The sequence below is a fragment of the Ambystoma mexicanum genome, chromosome 1p (genome assembly GCF_040938575.1).
Source record: "Ambystoma mexicanum isolate Mex_15411 chromosome 1p, UKY_AmexF1_1, whole genome shotgun sequence".
In the NCBI taxonomy this organism is placed as follows: Eukaryota; Metazoa; Chordata; class Amphibia; order Caudata; family Ambystomatidae; genus Ambystoma; species Ambystoma mexicanum.
In genome coordinates this window covers 833,263,031-833,279,679 of record NC_090921.1, presented here as the reverse complement: position 1 = coordinate 833,279,679, position 16,649 = coordinate 833,263,031, and the positions used below count along the sequence as shown (strand labels likewise).

Genomic DNA, 16,649 nt, shown 5'->3' with positions numbered 1-16,649 from the left:
CTTTGACTTCCTTGCCCTCCAACCATTATTTCTATTCCCTAGTGTGGTGACTAACCCTAGACAAAGCTGATGGGCCGCGTATCTATGGTTAGGAGATGGATAAGAGACAGGTATTTGTTCTGAACACATAAAAGGCACAACTCTGATTTATAACCAAATTGTGTGCTAAGCACCTTACAGGTGAAATATAATTCATGTATTCTCTTGTTGGTGCTACTGAAGTGTTTTTCTCTCTCTCTCTCGCAAGTGTTATGTTATCTACTTGCGTAGACCCCTGGACCTTGCCAGTGGTCCTTAACATACAGCATGTCTATTCAGGCCCAACGGTTTCAGTGGTATAGTAATTAAACCACTTTCCTCAGGGCCACAGCACACTCAAGGGTGCTGCCACGAAAACAACAAAGTAGAGTTTCTGCATTGGCTCTTAACCGCACCCCAATTGTGTGTGTTGCAAGCAGTTTAAAGTCAAAAGACTATTCCTTGTCGTCCCACTGAAACCTAGTTTCTGCTAGCTGTAGCGGTAAGCGGCTTCACTCGTTCACCAGCTGTTCAGGTCCAGAGGTCTATGCAAGTAGATACTATAACACTAGATAAGCGGCCCATCAGCGTTGTCTAGGGTTAGTCTCCACACTAGGGAATAGAAAGAATGGTTGGAGGGCAAGGACGTCAAAGTTACACAGAAGGTGTTTATTTCAGCTACAGCAAACATCTAATTTTGATTCCTGCGATCTAGTGCATGAATTGAAAGATAATATAAAAGGCATTAGTGTTTTCCTCCAAATTATTTGATTTTCAAGGTAAATAGTCTTTCAATCCTCCTTTTTTCCAATCTATTTTAACTTTTAGTCCACATTATCTTAATTTTCAACATGAGTAACACTTTACAAATGATAACCAGAAAATTGTCTAGGAGGTAATTCCATTAATAGCACAAGCACATTCTTTCTACACTGGAAAAATGAGCTGTAAATTGGTAAGTGAATTGAAAACATGTTAACGGAAATAGAACCAAGCAAGGCTAATTGGTGAACCATATACCTCTTTCAGAGGACCTGGCAAAACCACAAGCGTCCTTCGCACACACTAGCATACTGTGAAGTAGGGATTTAGTAGTTAAGACGCCACAGTTAAGGTGCCTTTTAATAAACCAAGAATTATTAATCCTCCAGTGAGGTTTGTAATTGGTTGCAGGAAACGAGAATGTTATGTAAACATGCTAGTGGAGATTCACTAGTTGCAGTCTTGTGCCAGAAGGGGTGAAAATAAGGTCTTCAGGTAGTTTCCCCATTATGCTCGATTGCACATTTGGCCCTTCACTGTTCTACCCTGTTTTTAGCAATGTTTAATGTATTAGTCATGCCATGGTAAGATCCTTTTCATGTTTTAAATTTACAGCCAGGTTTGTAAGGTTAATGCAAAATTGCTGCGAGATGTGAAAATGGTTTCTCATACTCTGCCCCATATTTAGAGGTCGTTCATGTTTCAATGGGGAAGGGTATTCCAGAAAGGCCTTTTTAGAATGTATGTGCTTTTCTATCTAGATGTTCCCATCGACTATGCAGATAATAGTCAAAAGAACTGGGATGCAGTAGAAAACCATGCTGTTTTGGATTGTTGCTCCTGGTATGCTACATAGTTAGATAACCTTGTTTTTCAGGACACCCCTAAATGAGAGGACATGCTCTAGTAAAATCCATTGGATGAAGATCGCCACACTATGAAATGTCTAAATAATCATTGCAAAAAACGCTTCCAAACATGTGGTAAGGACAAAAGAGCTAGACGAGTCTAGACCAGATTTGTTGACTTTATGCATTGTGACAAGTCCCCTGCATGGCACTAGGTTCCAAGTGTAGGGCCTGGTGCCACTCCGAGCCAGTGAACTATGGGTCATCCTAGTCACCTTTTCTTGGCTCCAATTGCATGGCAGGATACAGTCACAGAACCCCCTTTTATGGACCCCTCCGGCCAACTAAAGGTTTGAAGCTCTCTAGGCAGACACCAAGTCCTAGAGAGTAAAAAAACAAATGCTTTACTTTAACCAGGGTCAATTTGATTCAAACAATATCAGTCATATTGGTCCCAATAATGTTACAATCAAACCAAAATTATCAGAGCAGTCCCTTCAAAGCCCCACCGAGATGCTCTATAAGCTGTGGGGGTCTGCACTTGATACAGTGTTGTAAGGTCACGGCTTTGCGACTGCAGGTTTTACTGTGTTTTATAAAAAGTTATCAATTGATAGTTTCCCGGCAGAGCATTTGCTCGTGGAGATGAAATGTTGCAAAATCACTCTGAGGCTGCATTCTCTATATGTTCAGATGGTTTAAAAAGCTTACCAAGCGTTGTTTCAGCATACAGCATATATTTCACGCTCTGAGGAAACCGAAGGCATGGGTCCTGAAAATGTAGCTTTTGAGAGTGAAGGAAGTAGAAGGATGTATTAAAAACAGTGACTGGTCAGATGAAGATTTGGTCTGGCCTCTGAAGCCCAGGGTGAGGTCAGGTGCACCTAGCAGCTGCAACCAATCCCAACCCTGGCCTAATTACAGGACACATGTGTAGACACTTGCCACACACCCAACCCAGGGGGCGAGGGGAGAGCAAAGGGTGTATTTGGAGCCAGATGGTTAAAGGAGTTGTAACATGTGCTGTCGGTGCTCCTTAACCAAGAACCTGGGAGCTGGAGTTAAAGACCCAAGAGAGTAGTGAAACATTGTATACAGATTGATACCAGGGGCAAATAAGGTAATAGTGGTGCCCAAAGAAGGTGTGTATTAGGAGCTGGAAGTATATCAGGTGATGGAAGAGAAATAGCAGCATTTGACTGGAGAATAGCAGGATGACAATAAGGGCCATCATTTTAGGGACCAGAGTCATTCTAAGGGGGTGTAAGGTGCAGTAGGAGGAATAGGTGAATATCCAGCGGTGACGGGAATAGCCTGAAGGTGTTTTCAGATGCCTTAACTTCTTTGATGACATCGGTCCTGAAGAAGCCTTCACTGGACCTAGTTGACCTATTATGCTGTCCTCTTCGTGTGCTCCAAAGGTTTTCTCCAAAAATGCTAGAATGACTAGTTGGTCTAGCATCAAGATTTTGTCAAACTCTCCACAGTCAGTCATTCTGGAGTCCGTCCATGATAAGGCACTGAACTAGCATTGATTGACATCAGAGATAATCTCGTCTAACATATGAATAAACATCAAGACATTTTTCTAGTTCTGCTTGATATTTATGCTGTATTCGACACCATGAACCACCAGATAATTTTAGATAGACTTGTCTTGCATGCCAGGATGTCAGCTGACTAACTACACTGGTTCTTAAAATGTATTTCTGATTGTAGCACCCTGTATCATGCTGGCAGATTCTACTACCGACCACGTTCTAGCAAGGTGCAGGGTCACACAGGGATCTTGCATTCTCCTTTATTATTTAATACCTATCTAAAACACTACATGACTTAATCACACTTGATCTAGATAGACTCCAACTGTATTAGTCTGAACAGCTCCTACAGCCAGCTAACTGTTATTTCTACTTCAGCCAATTCCAGTAATTGCTCAAATAATCATGCACCCTTTTAAATTAGCAAATTGTCTGCTAATCCTACCCCAAAGACAAACACTGGGAGTCTTATTTTAACACTCTCTTGCCCATGAGAACCCATATGAACTATATCATTAATTCCACCATGTGATGTATTCATCTATGTTGGAAGAATCACCCATTTCCATATGAGCCCCATCTGGGTTTGTATAGCAAGAGCAATAATCTTCTAAAAAATTATTGTAATGCCTGTTATATGGGTTGTACGAAATGCATTTAAGAACTCCTCGTTTTGCAAAATAAACTTGCCAGGATTGTGGTCGGTGCTCTCCCTTTTTCTACAACCACCTGTATTTTCTGGAACCTTCCCTGTTTAACAAAACAGTTGCATATTCTTTTCAAAGTTGCCACCCCAGCTCCCAAATGTTGCTTCCAGACCCTAGCAAAACAAAAAAGGTGATGGCTGTAAGGTTTTGAATAAATCGTAACCTCTGGCGTTGCTCTGGGCAACCCTCCAGACCATTGTTCTTTGCCTGCCAAGCCATTACAAAAGGGAAAAGACATTTGCAAATCAGGCTTGGTCTCACCCCCAAAGGGGCAGTCCAGCCAGAACTGCTAGGTCACATCTCTTAAACGAGACCACAAGCATCCCCAGACTTGTTTCAGCCTCAATGAGGAGTAGCTAGGGTCTCTAGCCCTAGCAAGCATGGGACCCACATCTGGACATACCCGCCCCACTTGGGGTGACAATAGAAAAATAAGAGGTGATATTCCACTATTTTGTCCTTCTAATCAGATCTCACTTTACCAGCCAATCGGGGCTCTGAAATTCTCAAATGCACACCTCTTTAGCCCAACTAACTTAAAAACTGCAGGCGATACAACTTTTGCTAACCGAGCTCTATCCATTTGGAACACCCTTCCACCTGCTTTAGGAGTTCAGACAAGTTTTAGCCTTTTTTAATAAAAACTAAAAACCTTTACTTGGCTGATTTAGATTAGGTTCTGAGGTTTGTCATCTAACGGACCATCACAATAGGTTCACTCAACCCTTTATTATACTAGGGTCCTCAGTACTATATAGTGTATTACACATAAACTAGGAATTTGTAAAACCTGACTCTCTGGAGTCTGAGGGTACTGAGGAACACATATTTTAGTCTCCTAGAGCTAAAGCTAGAAGAGGTTGACCCAAGAACATTGAGTTGTGTTCTGGAAAAGGGACGTGCCCAAAGGGGTGAAATATGTGGGACCCACAGGTCCAAAGGAGGAGGCTTTTGAAGAGACCCGGGAACAGTTGATGAAAGGTGGAGAAAGAAAGGGCAGTAAATAGAAGAGCAAGAGGAGGGAGTCATTCACAGTCTGATCTAAGAGGTTTCCAAGTCTAGGGGAAGATGAGCGAGAGGCGTCTGACAAATGGGGGGAGTGAAAGGCCAGGCTTAGTTCATCCTATTCAAAGGCAGGTTGAGTACAGTTGGGCCTCCCTCTTATCCTGCCACCACCTCTAGGCCTGTCACAGGCACTTCTCTGAATAACGAGGAAAAAAGGCTTTAGCTTTTTTTCCAAATCAGCAAGTGAGAAACCTTCGTAAGAGGAGGAACATCCTGGGAAACCTGCAGCTCAAAACCAGTAATAGGGTGCAGGCAACCCTGAAGTTCTACCTTGAAATTATTAAGGTATACTCTGGACTTCCCAGGAGACCATAGCCTTTGGTCGAGGACCGTCACCAAAACTCACCTGGTAGAGAAGCTGAGGCATGCCTAAACCCAGTAGAAGCCATTCTGCATTTTTAATTTGTTCCATAATTTTAACTGAGTTGTGATGTTCAGTTCACCTTGACTTTTGTATTTGTATTTATTTGAAGAACAGAGATGTCAATTCCAATCAACACATGTACAGATGGCAGAAGCCATTCCCACGAAGGGTACCTATACAATAGTATGAAGATGAGAGCATGTAGTGAGCCAATTTGAGGGTGTAACAAAAGGACATATACCAGGGGCAAAACAAACAAAATGTATATAAGAAAACGGGTGACTTACAAAAGGTAACACTAACATAATGGGTGAAGTGCTTCAAACTAAAGCATATTATTTATTAAATATTAAACATTACATTATGAAGTGTCACTGGTGGTAGTGTTAGTCCGGATTGGAGAGAGGGCAAGGGCTCCCTCTTTAGCAATTAAGTGAAGTTTAAGCTAAGCTTTGAGGTGATCCACAGTTGAGATGGCTTTGATTGTTATGGACAGGGGAGCGGGGCAAGTAGGGAGAAAAAGCATGAGTAGTGGATGGAATAGGATGGTGATGCCAAGTGCAGATGATGTACGGGGGGAACAAGATGGTGAGGAAACTGAGATACAATTAGACCGGTACTGAGGTGTAAGACCATTGATGGCTCAGTAGACTAGGAAAAGAAACTTGAAAAGAAAGCAGTTGTGCATAGAGCCCGCCAGCATGTTGTCGGTAGGTAGAAGTGGTGGGGGAGTATCCGGGTAGGTTGTAGAGAGCTTGGTCAGCAAAGGAGTAGGCTTGATTTTAATTTAATTTTAGTCTGCCCCACCCTTTGAAAAGAATCATTGTTTTGAACTTGAGTTACTGTCGATTCTCTGTCTGTCCCATGATGCAACCAAAACCAATTTCTCTGCCACAAGCACCAGAAATAATCACAACTAAGTCACTCAAGACCTCTGAGCCAAAACCAATCATCAAAACCTTCGTCTCCAAAGATATCAGAATGGGAACTGAAGGAATGGTGGTGCCAAAAGGCATTTGATGCTGAAATAACAGAGTATTAAAGGGACACATTAAAGGAAAGGCAGTATGACACAGAGTATCTGTAGCAGAGGCAGATCGATTAGGCCTATAAGGACAGACTTCCGAGGAGCAAACACTTCACATAACTCTTGGTCAGATGGACTCTGACTTAATATCCTGATGCCTGCGGGCTCCGGCGCGGTAGAAATAAAAATATCAAGAGCAAGAAAAACTTCATAGAGAAAATTATACTCTCTCTCCTGTATGGTTTAAATAACTTAATTACTCCAACAAAAAGACCAGCTTTCAGGGGGAAAGAGTGAACATGAAAAGGGGGTTGCCCCAAATGTGGTACAGATAGTGAGGGGGTCTCAAATCATTTCACACAAAAAGTACACAAGCTGTAAGCAGTCAATTCAAAGAAAAGCTACTAAATTAGTTACCTTAGTATCCAACAAAAGGATATCCTAACTTGAAACCTCCCGGACTGTCCAAGAGAGACATAAAGCAATGCAAAATCAAATCCCACACAACTTATTGATAAAAATGTGTTACAATTTTTTATTACACAAAAGTGAATACATATAACCAATGCACATCCTTCTATACCTTTAACAAGAATGTGGTAGGAGTATTTGCAACGGATGCATGAAGACAAAACAAAAAGTCAGCTTTTTTTGGTCAATGTCCTAGTTTGCCATAAGAATGCACCATATGCTTGAAATTTTGTGCTTAAAACAAATGCTTAAATGTGCCTAAAACAAGTGCATAAAGACAACCAAGTACAACTTCTTGGTAGTGCAATTCTGCCAACTGTGCAGAAATATTTGCAATACATAATACAGGTCTGCCTACGTAAACATTTTACTTTGTTCTAGTGCAGAAGTCGAGGTCTCGAACAAAAAATGATGTCGTGAAAAACAGACAAAGAAATAAATTTCAACAAAATGAGACCACTGTTACGTTTCGGCGGGCCACCTGTAAGGCCTCTTTAGAGAACCGCCTTCCTCGGGGCTGAGTGATGGTAATCCCTACGGGGAAGCAGACAAAACAATCCATCACATAAATATGTACATAGAATAATAAATAAAACACAGAAATGACACTATGGCTTGCTGTATGTCTCAAACACATGACCTGGGTATATCAAGTATAGGGGCCCTAACTACTCAGGCCAAACAATTGTAGAATAAAACAGACTACTGATTAGGGTCTACCTAAGAGAGTAACCTTACCCAAAATAAATGTGGGTGGAATTCATCAAGGGTAGAATTTCTAGACGCAAAGTTCAACCTCAGGGTGAAGCGTGATGCAGCAGGAATTGAGGTAAGTCATCACTAGAAGTCAAATGATTGTATAAATTAGCGCTCATAAATGTAAAATGCTTGCAGAAACTGCCATAGGAAGTATTGGAGGCAGAAAAGTGGGAAAGAGAAAAGGATTACAAAAATTGTACCTGAATGTGAAGGTCTGTTGAATTCTCACATTACGGCAACAGACATCGAAAAATCAAAGCCAGTATCTAGATTACAAACTTCGGAACAAAGGAAGAAGAACTGCCACAAGTCGCTGGCAAACTAATGTCCAATAAAGGGGCGATAATTCGGTAATGAATACCTAATCTGCACAAGAAAAGCAGAAGCAACGAAGAAAAAACTTACGGAGGAAACAGAACAGAGAAAACCCCATGATTAATGTCAGGTTTAAAAAACTTGAAATGGCTGAATTAAAAAAATAAATAAAGAGCATCTGTATTGAAGAGCTCATCAAAATCATGCATCATATTCAAACGTACAAGGGGTGCATGAGTTAGTGAAAACGGGATGCATGCACAAGAACAATGTTGATTAATGGCCCCTTTGGAGTGATGAAAGTGAAATAGAGTGAAATAGTATCGTAATAAAAAAGCGCTCGTCAGCTTCATGCATCGTGTTAAACCGTACATGAAGTGCATGAGTTTATAAAGAAAAGGCATGCGCAGAGAGAAAGTTGATAATTGAACCCGTTAGTGTGAAAATGAAATCATATCGTAATGAAAAAGCATTACGGACTTAGAAGCTTACCGTGAGTACGGACGGACAAAGAATTATAGCCTGTACCGATGTTGACAGGGGAAGTGCCTGCATGCGTCTGGCAGAGAGGCCTCGGCTGCAGAATAGCTTATGTCGGGGCTGGCAGCGTGGTGACGCCTCGAGGGGGAGGAGACGCGTAGGCATATGGAAAGCCTCACGTTGACAAGGCTGACCCACCTCCGTAACTATTGGCTTACAATGTGCAATGTGTATGACACACCCAACTAGGCAAAGAAGGCCATGAGAAACGGAAACCGGACTTGGAGCCTCACAGTGTGCGAAGCACATGAAGCGGCCGGACAAAGCAACGAGCATGAAGCGAAAACAATGCGCGTCATGCCAAGATGGCTAATGTAATGCGCACCAAAGAAGTGTGATCTACCTAATGTATTAAACATGCTCTGCTGGAATATGAGTAGACACCTGAGAAATGGAGCGAATAACGGGTCCTGAAAGAATAAAGGAAAAGCTACAACCAATAAAGGCTGCATAATTATGTGTTTGTCATGCTTAGCTGGAATATGAATGGGCACCTACAGGATCAAACACATTACTGGTCCTGAAAGAGATGAGGAAAAGCCACAAACTGTGTTTGAGCGGTTACCAGACATTTGGTCGAAAAAAATTGGTCGACCAGACAAATGGTAGAATTTTTTTTTATTTTTATTTTCACCCCTTTTTTTATTTTTTGGGTGGGTCCCCCCAACCCCCTTTTTTCTCTAAAAACCCCTTTTTTTAAAAAACGAAAACCCGAAAAATAAATATATAAATAAAAAAAAAATTCGACTATTTGGTTTTCGACCAAATTGCATCGACCAGTTTTCAGTTGACCAAATGACTGGACACCTGTTTGAGCTGGTGTTCTTCCAAAATTCGTATTGAAAACCGGAAAGGCTACGGTTCATAGGACACTGAAGCCTGTACATCTCAGTTAGAAGTGTCGGATGCTGAGATGTCAAAGATGAGGGGGTGTGGCTGCATCATAAAAAATGTATAATAAATAACTGCGTCATAAAGGTGGGATAAATTCCTCATTTAAGCCATGCACATGAGTACCCAATCGGAAAATCCATCTCGCCTCGCTGTCCAACAGACTTTTATATATGTTACTGGAATTTTTGACTGTTTCCAATACCCACCATAATACATTATTGGGTGAGTGATTGGCAGTCATGTAGTGGTTAACCAGGGGTGCCGTAACCACTTTGCATCGTATGCGTGATCAATGTTCCGCAATCCTGATGTGCACTGCTCTGCTGGTTTGACCAACATGCCGAAGTCTGCACGGACATTCAATGCAGTAAATCACGTTTTTGGTTTTGCAATTGGTCAGGTTAGGAAAAGTCCATACCCGGTCATTTATTTTGAAATCTTTCATTTTTCTTGTAAAGGGGCAGACACTGCATGAGCCACATGGGTAATGGCCCTTGACTGAACGCAGGTCCCATAGAAAAGTTTTAGGTTGATTCTTGCTAAAGCTGGAATGTATTAGTTTGTCTCGAATGTTGGGAGCCCTTTTAAAAGCAAACCGAGGTAAAGGTTCACCCAGAAGATCCAGCCTAATTATGTCCCAATGTTTTAGGATAAGTTTCTTGATTCGAAAAGCTGAAGTGCCGTGTGTAAGAACACAAGTCATGTTGTTGCTCTCGGTTTGAGGTGTTTTGGTAGTGAGTAAGAGAGCACGATCCGTGCATCGTGCCCGTTTCCTAGATCTCTTAATGAGGGTTTTGGGATAGCCTCTCTCGCGGAGTCTAGTATCCAGTTCATCCGCTTGTTGGTTAAAATCATGAATATCAGTACAGTTCCTTCTTACGCGGAGATACTGCCCGTACGGAAGGTTGTCCTTGAGGTGCTGAGGGTGGTCACTTGTGTAGTGTAATAATGTAATTCTGGCACTAGATTTTCTGTGTAGGCTGCATTTAAGCTGGCCATTTTGATGCCCAATGGTTAGGTCAAGAAAAGTGACTTGGTTGTTGGAATGTTCAAGTGTAAATTGAATATTCGCATCAATCTGGTTCAGCCAGGAAAAGAACTCTAAGAGTTCATCCTCTGGTCCTTCCCAAATAAAAATGTCGTCGATTATGTACCGCTTCCAATGTAAGATAGATTTTTGGAAAGGATTGGATTCTCAAAGAAAGTGTGCAATTTCAAATTTAGCCATGAAGAGAATAGCCAAATTGGGTGCGAAAGCCGCACCCATGGCAGTTCCTTTTATTTGTAGGAAGAAATCCCCATTGAACTCAAAATAATTTTTACATAGTGCTATTTCCATCAATTCTAAAATAAAATTAATTGGCACTCTCTGTTGGGTATTGGATTCTGTCAGTAGTTCCAGCATGCATTCCAATGCTTCTGCCTGGGGAATGCTGGTGTATAAAGAGGTTATGTCCATTGTGACTAAGATCTGTTTGTTAGGGTCGAATTCCAGATGTTCGAAAATTTGAATAGTGTTCATAGTATCCCGTAGATAGGTACTTGTTTTTGTGCTCAATGGTTTGAGAAACGTATCAATAAAGTTGCATAGTGGTTCAAGTAAGGTGCCACAGCCTGAAACTATGGGACGTCCAGGTGGGTTAGTGGTATTTTTGTGTATCTTAGGAAGTGCATAAAGGGTTGGGGTGCGACCTTGGCTAGTTGTTAAGAAATCAGATTCATTTTCCGTGATCCAGTTGCGATCAAACGCATATTTTGCTACTTGGTCAATTTCCACTTTGATGTCCTTCGAGGGACATCTTTTTTCAATTTTTTGTAGCTTGCTGGATCTTTCAATAAGTTGTTAACCATTTCCAAATATTGTGTGTTAGTCATGACAACTATCCCGCCTCCCTTATCTGCGGGCTTGATCACAATGGCATCATTGGAAGCTAATTCTGTAAGGGCTTGGTTTTCTTCTAAACTCAAATTGTGCTTGATATGAAATCTGTTGTCGGAAGATTTTAGGTCAGATAAGTCCTTGAGAACCATTTTCTCAAATGTCAAAATTTCCTTAGGCACTCGATTGTCCTGCGGAGTGAATGTTGAAGGACATCGTAGACCAGAGTCCTGCTCCTGTACTTTCTCAGGGGCGTCTTTAAAGAAAGATTTAAGCCTAATGGTTCGTAGGAATCTGCGCACTTGCATTTCCATAGAGAACCAATCAGTGCCTCTCGTAGGAACGAATGATAGTCCTTTGGATAGAATAGAGATTTGTGCTGGACTAAGACACAAGTTTGCCAAATTGAAAATGGGTATTGTGTGTGTTCCGTGTGACTCAACGGGTGCGACGGCGTCGTCCCCAGGGTCTCCGCATTTGTACGTATGGTTGGAACCATGGAGGACCCCATTGTGGTATGCCAAATCCTCCTCTGCCTAAAAAAGGATTATTCGGTTGAAAGTTACCAAACGGTTGTGGTTGCTGCTGTGGTGGCTGATTATCCGACCCACTGCTACTTGAACTTGAGAAGGATACGCCCCTGTTCTTGTTGCCTTGTCCCCTTTTGGATGCTGCCTGTTTATTGATAACAGAGACCCTTGTTAGACAATGTCTCTGCGCTGTTCAAATTCTCAAAGACCGTCACAAGAACAACAGTCTTCTTCCCGGAAGGGTAAGACTAACTGAAATGAGTCAACATCTCTCGGATTATGAACTCCTCTGAGCAAACAGAACTTCCTGTATCATCCTCCATGTACTATGATAAAAAAAAAATTATACCATTATTCCTAGCGCTGCCAAAAGGTTTGTTCAAGAGTACAATGGAAGAGGAGTATGGAACCGATTTCTTAGTGGAGCCACTGCACTCCACAAGCACTAATGTTTGGGCTTGTGAAGCAGGTCAAAAAATAATTTAGGCACACTGTGCTTAATCCAGCCACATCTCAGGCTGATTTGATGCTAGTCTTCACTGACCGGCGATGTGTAATGCCCCAGTATAAACGTCTAAATCACCTGACAAAGTAAAAACCTACATGCACTTGGGCAGGACGTTATCCACCACTGCAGCCTATAATAACCACCTTTTTCATTCTGACTCCCACCTTGTGTGGGGTACGATCTTTCCTGATGGGTCGGTATTGAGTCCTTCGTCAAAATGCTCCCAGAGGAGGCTCAAGCGCAACATCGGCCCATTCTGCTTACTACTTACTGGAGACTCATGACTCTGGAGGTGGCCTTTCTACCACCAGACACTCACAAAACAGACTTCCGTGCAGGGGGGCAGACATGTGAGCAAGTCAGGAGCAGAGCTGCAAGCAGAACCATTCCTGCACTTGGGCAACAACTGAAAGAAATACAAGAAAACGGCAAGCTTTTAAAAGACTACTTTCACATGGTTTGGAACACACAGCAAATAAACTAATGAATTTGAAAGTTTGGGACACTTGGTAAAGGGAGCAATCACTAAATCCCACGAGAGGTGGAGAAGTGATAGACTGAATGCTAGAGCGACCTAAACAGGAGATCCTCATATTTGGAACTTTCTGAATGTCTTTTTGGTAATATTGACAAGAATTGAACCCTTGTTGGACTCTGAAGTCCTTTGCCCCCTTCTCTTCGGGTCTACAGCCCTGTGGCATCCTGATAGCACTGCATCAGAAGCTGAATTCCTTCTTTATCTTCAGGCTAAGTCCAACCTTGTTGTCTACGGTGCCAAAAGATCGCTCTCAAAACAAACCCCTGCAAATGCAACAGCGAACCCCTAATTCTGTAGCCAACTATGAGAGCAGTTGTCCCTAATGTCTTAGAGAATGTTGCAGTGTTATCCATTCTGATATGGATTCGAGGGGTTGGTTCGCATATTGTCAGTCACCCTGAGCCCTGTTCGCTTGGGTATAAAAGCCTTTCATACAGCTATTCTTGCCTTATCTTTGGTGGTGAAACCTTGATCATGGGATCCTGTCTGTGTTCCTACTAGACATCCCGGATTAGTAGCTGCCCCATCCCTAAATGGGAAACCTATCTTTGATGTTCTGAAAAGTGTTACTATCTACAGAATGTATCCCTGCTATTTCCTATGGGAGAACTTTGACTAATTGTTTAACTACCCAAAACGTAGTCCCTTTTCTGAACCTGTTTTTGAAAACTTGCTTGTAGTTTAAGGTAGGACGCATTATGTATGTTAATCTTGTCATGGTGTTGCCTTATTTTCAAAAGCTTTTGATAACTTAGCCAACACATCTCCGCCCTGCCCCCATTTTAGATCATTGTAACAGCACAGGTTTTAATTATTAAGTGTAAACTATGGTAAGTGTCCCTATCTGACATCTTAACTGTGCCTGTTGTTAGGAAGAATTCTCTGTTTAGGCTGAATTTCCTAACCTAGTGAGTCCCCCAGCAGCTTTGCTGGATTTTGTGGGGTTTATTTTTTTCTCCTGCCAAGAGTGAGACTCTTTTATCCTCACTCTTGGACATGACTTGAGTGTTCTCTGTGACTTGCTTTGTGCTTATGGGCTGGGGGGGTAATTTTCCCCATAGGCCATCATTGGTTTTTGAATGTGTGTTACACAGCACCCTCAGTGCAGTAGCACAAGGTTGTCTTAGAGACCCCCAAACATAGACTCCACACCCTGGGACTGACTACTGTCTCCCTGGGTCTGTAAAGTTACCATTGACTTTACTAGTCTTAACTTAGGAACTTAACCAGTACAAACCATATTACTGTGGAAGTACTGGTAGGGGCAATTAGATTGCCCCTGGGTCTGTTGTCGAGGGGGTACTGTCCCGTCCCCCCTCGCCGAGTTCTGGCTGGTGGCAGTGGATACCACGGAAATATTCCACCGGAATATTTTCCAATGGGATTTCCCATTGGTTTTTGATGCACCACTTTTTGGTGCAATGTTAAAGATACCGCCGGTTTATTTATTTAATATAAATTCACCGGTTGAGATTTTTTGCCGGAACTCGCCGCCAAAATGGCGTCTAGGTTCACTTCAGTAACCCTGAACCCGAGTCGAGCCTTTGTTCCACTTTTGGCGGGCTTCTGCACAGAAGCCCTCCAAAGTGGTGCCATTCTGTCTGGGTACCACAGGGGGTGTGGGAGGGGGTTTAGGCACCCTGGACCGAGTTGCCTTGCCAACTCAGGTCGCACTCTAGTGTGATTGGCCCAAGTGGTGAGCCACCCCGCTCACCACTTAGCATGTTTGAGTGACAGCTAGGCTGTATGAATGGGGGTTTGCTGCATAAAAGCAGGGTTTTTGGGACTGGTTCTTCAGAAGTCGCCACAGGACCTAAGAAGCCGAAGAGGGAGAAGCCGAGCCGACCTGCCAAGACGACACCACCGGTGAAGCCCTGCAGAATCGTCTCACCACTTTTCCCGACGACAGAGGAGATCTCCCGCCGGAGAGTCTTCTTCCCTTAACTGGTGGGGACAACCAGTTGCTGCCTTCTTTTCACCGTCCCGAAGCATCTCGTGGCCGCTTTGCCTGTGCCAAGCACCCCGGCAACCGGGATACCACTTTTTACCTCAACCGCGAAAGAGGGGTAAAAATCCTTTGTGACCGGAGAACTCCACGGCTGGCCTCATCCCTGGTAGTGCAACGACCTGCAGCCTTCCTCCCCGTCGAGATCACCTCTTCCTCGGGACGACGCCGCGACTTGCACCCACTACCAGGAACGACTACCACCGCTGGAGGAATCTTTCCACTTTTAAAGGTACTGTGATCCGCCCGGCCTCCCTTGCCACCGATTGTACGGGGTAGATTTAGCCCTCGGCTCTCGAACCTGGGTAGGTCTGGGACACCCTAACTAAACTTTTCAGAACCATAGTAAAACCGTTTTCTACTCACCTGCAAAGACTTGTGACATTGTGTGATCTTGGGCACATTTTCGCCTGGCTCCCTCTAACGCGGGCCCCAAACTAATTCCCCTTGTTCCACTATTGACTGTCTTTGCCAACCTTATGTGAAAAGTGTTTTACCTAACTGCTCTCTTTATTTCTGCCTTTTCCCTCCCTTTTGGTAATACTTGTTGGAGTACCATCTAACGTTAAGCACTCACCTCTGGTTGGAAATAAGTGGTGTTAACTTAGAATTGTCCAACAAACGATTAGGGATGTACATATGAGTAATAGTAACTGTGTTTGACTTTCTTATCTTTTCTAATGTGCTAGTGTAATTTATGAGTGTACCTTTAATAAATAAATTTATACTTTTACACCTAGCTCTGGTCAGTGTTTGCTTGTGCTATTGTACCTCTGTACCTATTATGTATCCTCTGTATACTGCCTAACTCTTCTTGAGGGAAGTCTGACTGCTCAGCCACAGCTACCACAGTGAATCTGTGCGGTGCAGACTGCTACCAAATGGGTTTACTGCCAACACCTGTAGTCTTAAATCTTTTGCAGTGGTCCCAGAGGGAACTGCACGGGTTTCTGCCTAACACCTGTGTAAATGGTTTTTTTACTCACTTCTCGAGATTCATGCATCCGTTGGTAAATAAGTACTTACGCGTCTGGGCATTCTGTTGCTTTAAAAATGTTTGTATGTTAAATGTACTTGACACCAAACACCTCAGCCACATACCAAGCAAGAGTTTAGTTAGACTTTTGTGTTAAACATTTGTAGGATCAAGAAGATTGGCTTCCCAGAATCCTACACTAGTAGTGGTTCTGGCAAACCCTCCTAATAGTATGCATAAAATATTCCTCTATAACCATCAGAACCTTTGTTGGTCTTCAATGATTACACCGCAGTTTGGATTTCATCAAGTTATCGGGCAGTCTAGGACGTCTCTTTAGCCTGTTGAAATTCTGGGTAAAGCTTTTCTGTCAAGATGATTAAATTGGTCTGATTGCGTTAAGTGGTTGATGAGCAGAAAATGAATATGGTCCTCTCTGCACATACTTCTTCATCCATGGTGAGAAAGTAACTGCACATTCTTAACCCCTTTAGTGTGCTGGGAGTCGTGTTTCTCTCTCATGGCTAATTTTTTAGCAGATTTATTAGACTTCAGGTAGTATTTTGTACCTCCTATGATTAGCTGACCACATGCACGAAACTTGACATGCATAAGCTGAGAAGGTTGCCGAATTGGGTTTGTTAGCCCAAAGTATTAGACCCCACATACAGAGCACCATCAGGAAGAGGTTTGGTGGAAGGTCAAGGAAGGCTACATGTAATGTCCAAGGAAACCGAATCATTCTTTCAGATTCCAAAGCAAAACATTCCAGAACATAGGAAGCAGTCTGTCAATGGGGGTGTGGGGACTGGCAGAGGGGTAGGCGACGGCTGGAGGTAAGGGGTGAAGGGTGTATTGGGAGGGAAGAAGTCTACACCCGCTCCCCACCTGTCTGCCCACAC

The 16,649-nt window shown here is 42.9% G+C and overlaps 1 protein-coding gene across 3 annotated transcripts in view; it reads left to right on the top strand.

Annotated features, from left to right (window-relative positions):
* The window catches only part of RNF115 (ring finger protein 115), an 809,324-nt gene that overhangs the window by 680,639 nt on the left and 112,036 nt on the right, over window positions 1–16,649 (top strand). The window lies entirely within an intron of this gene.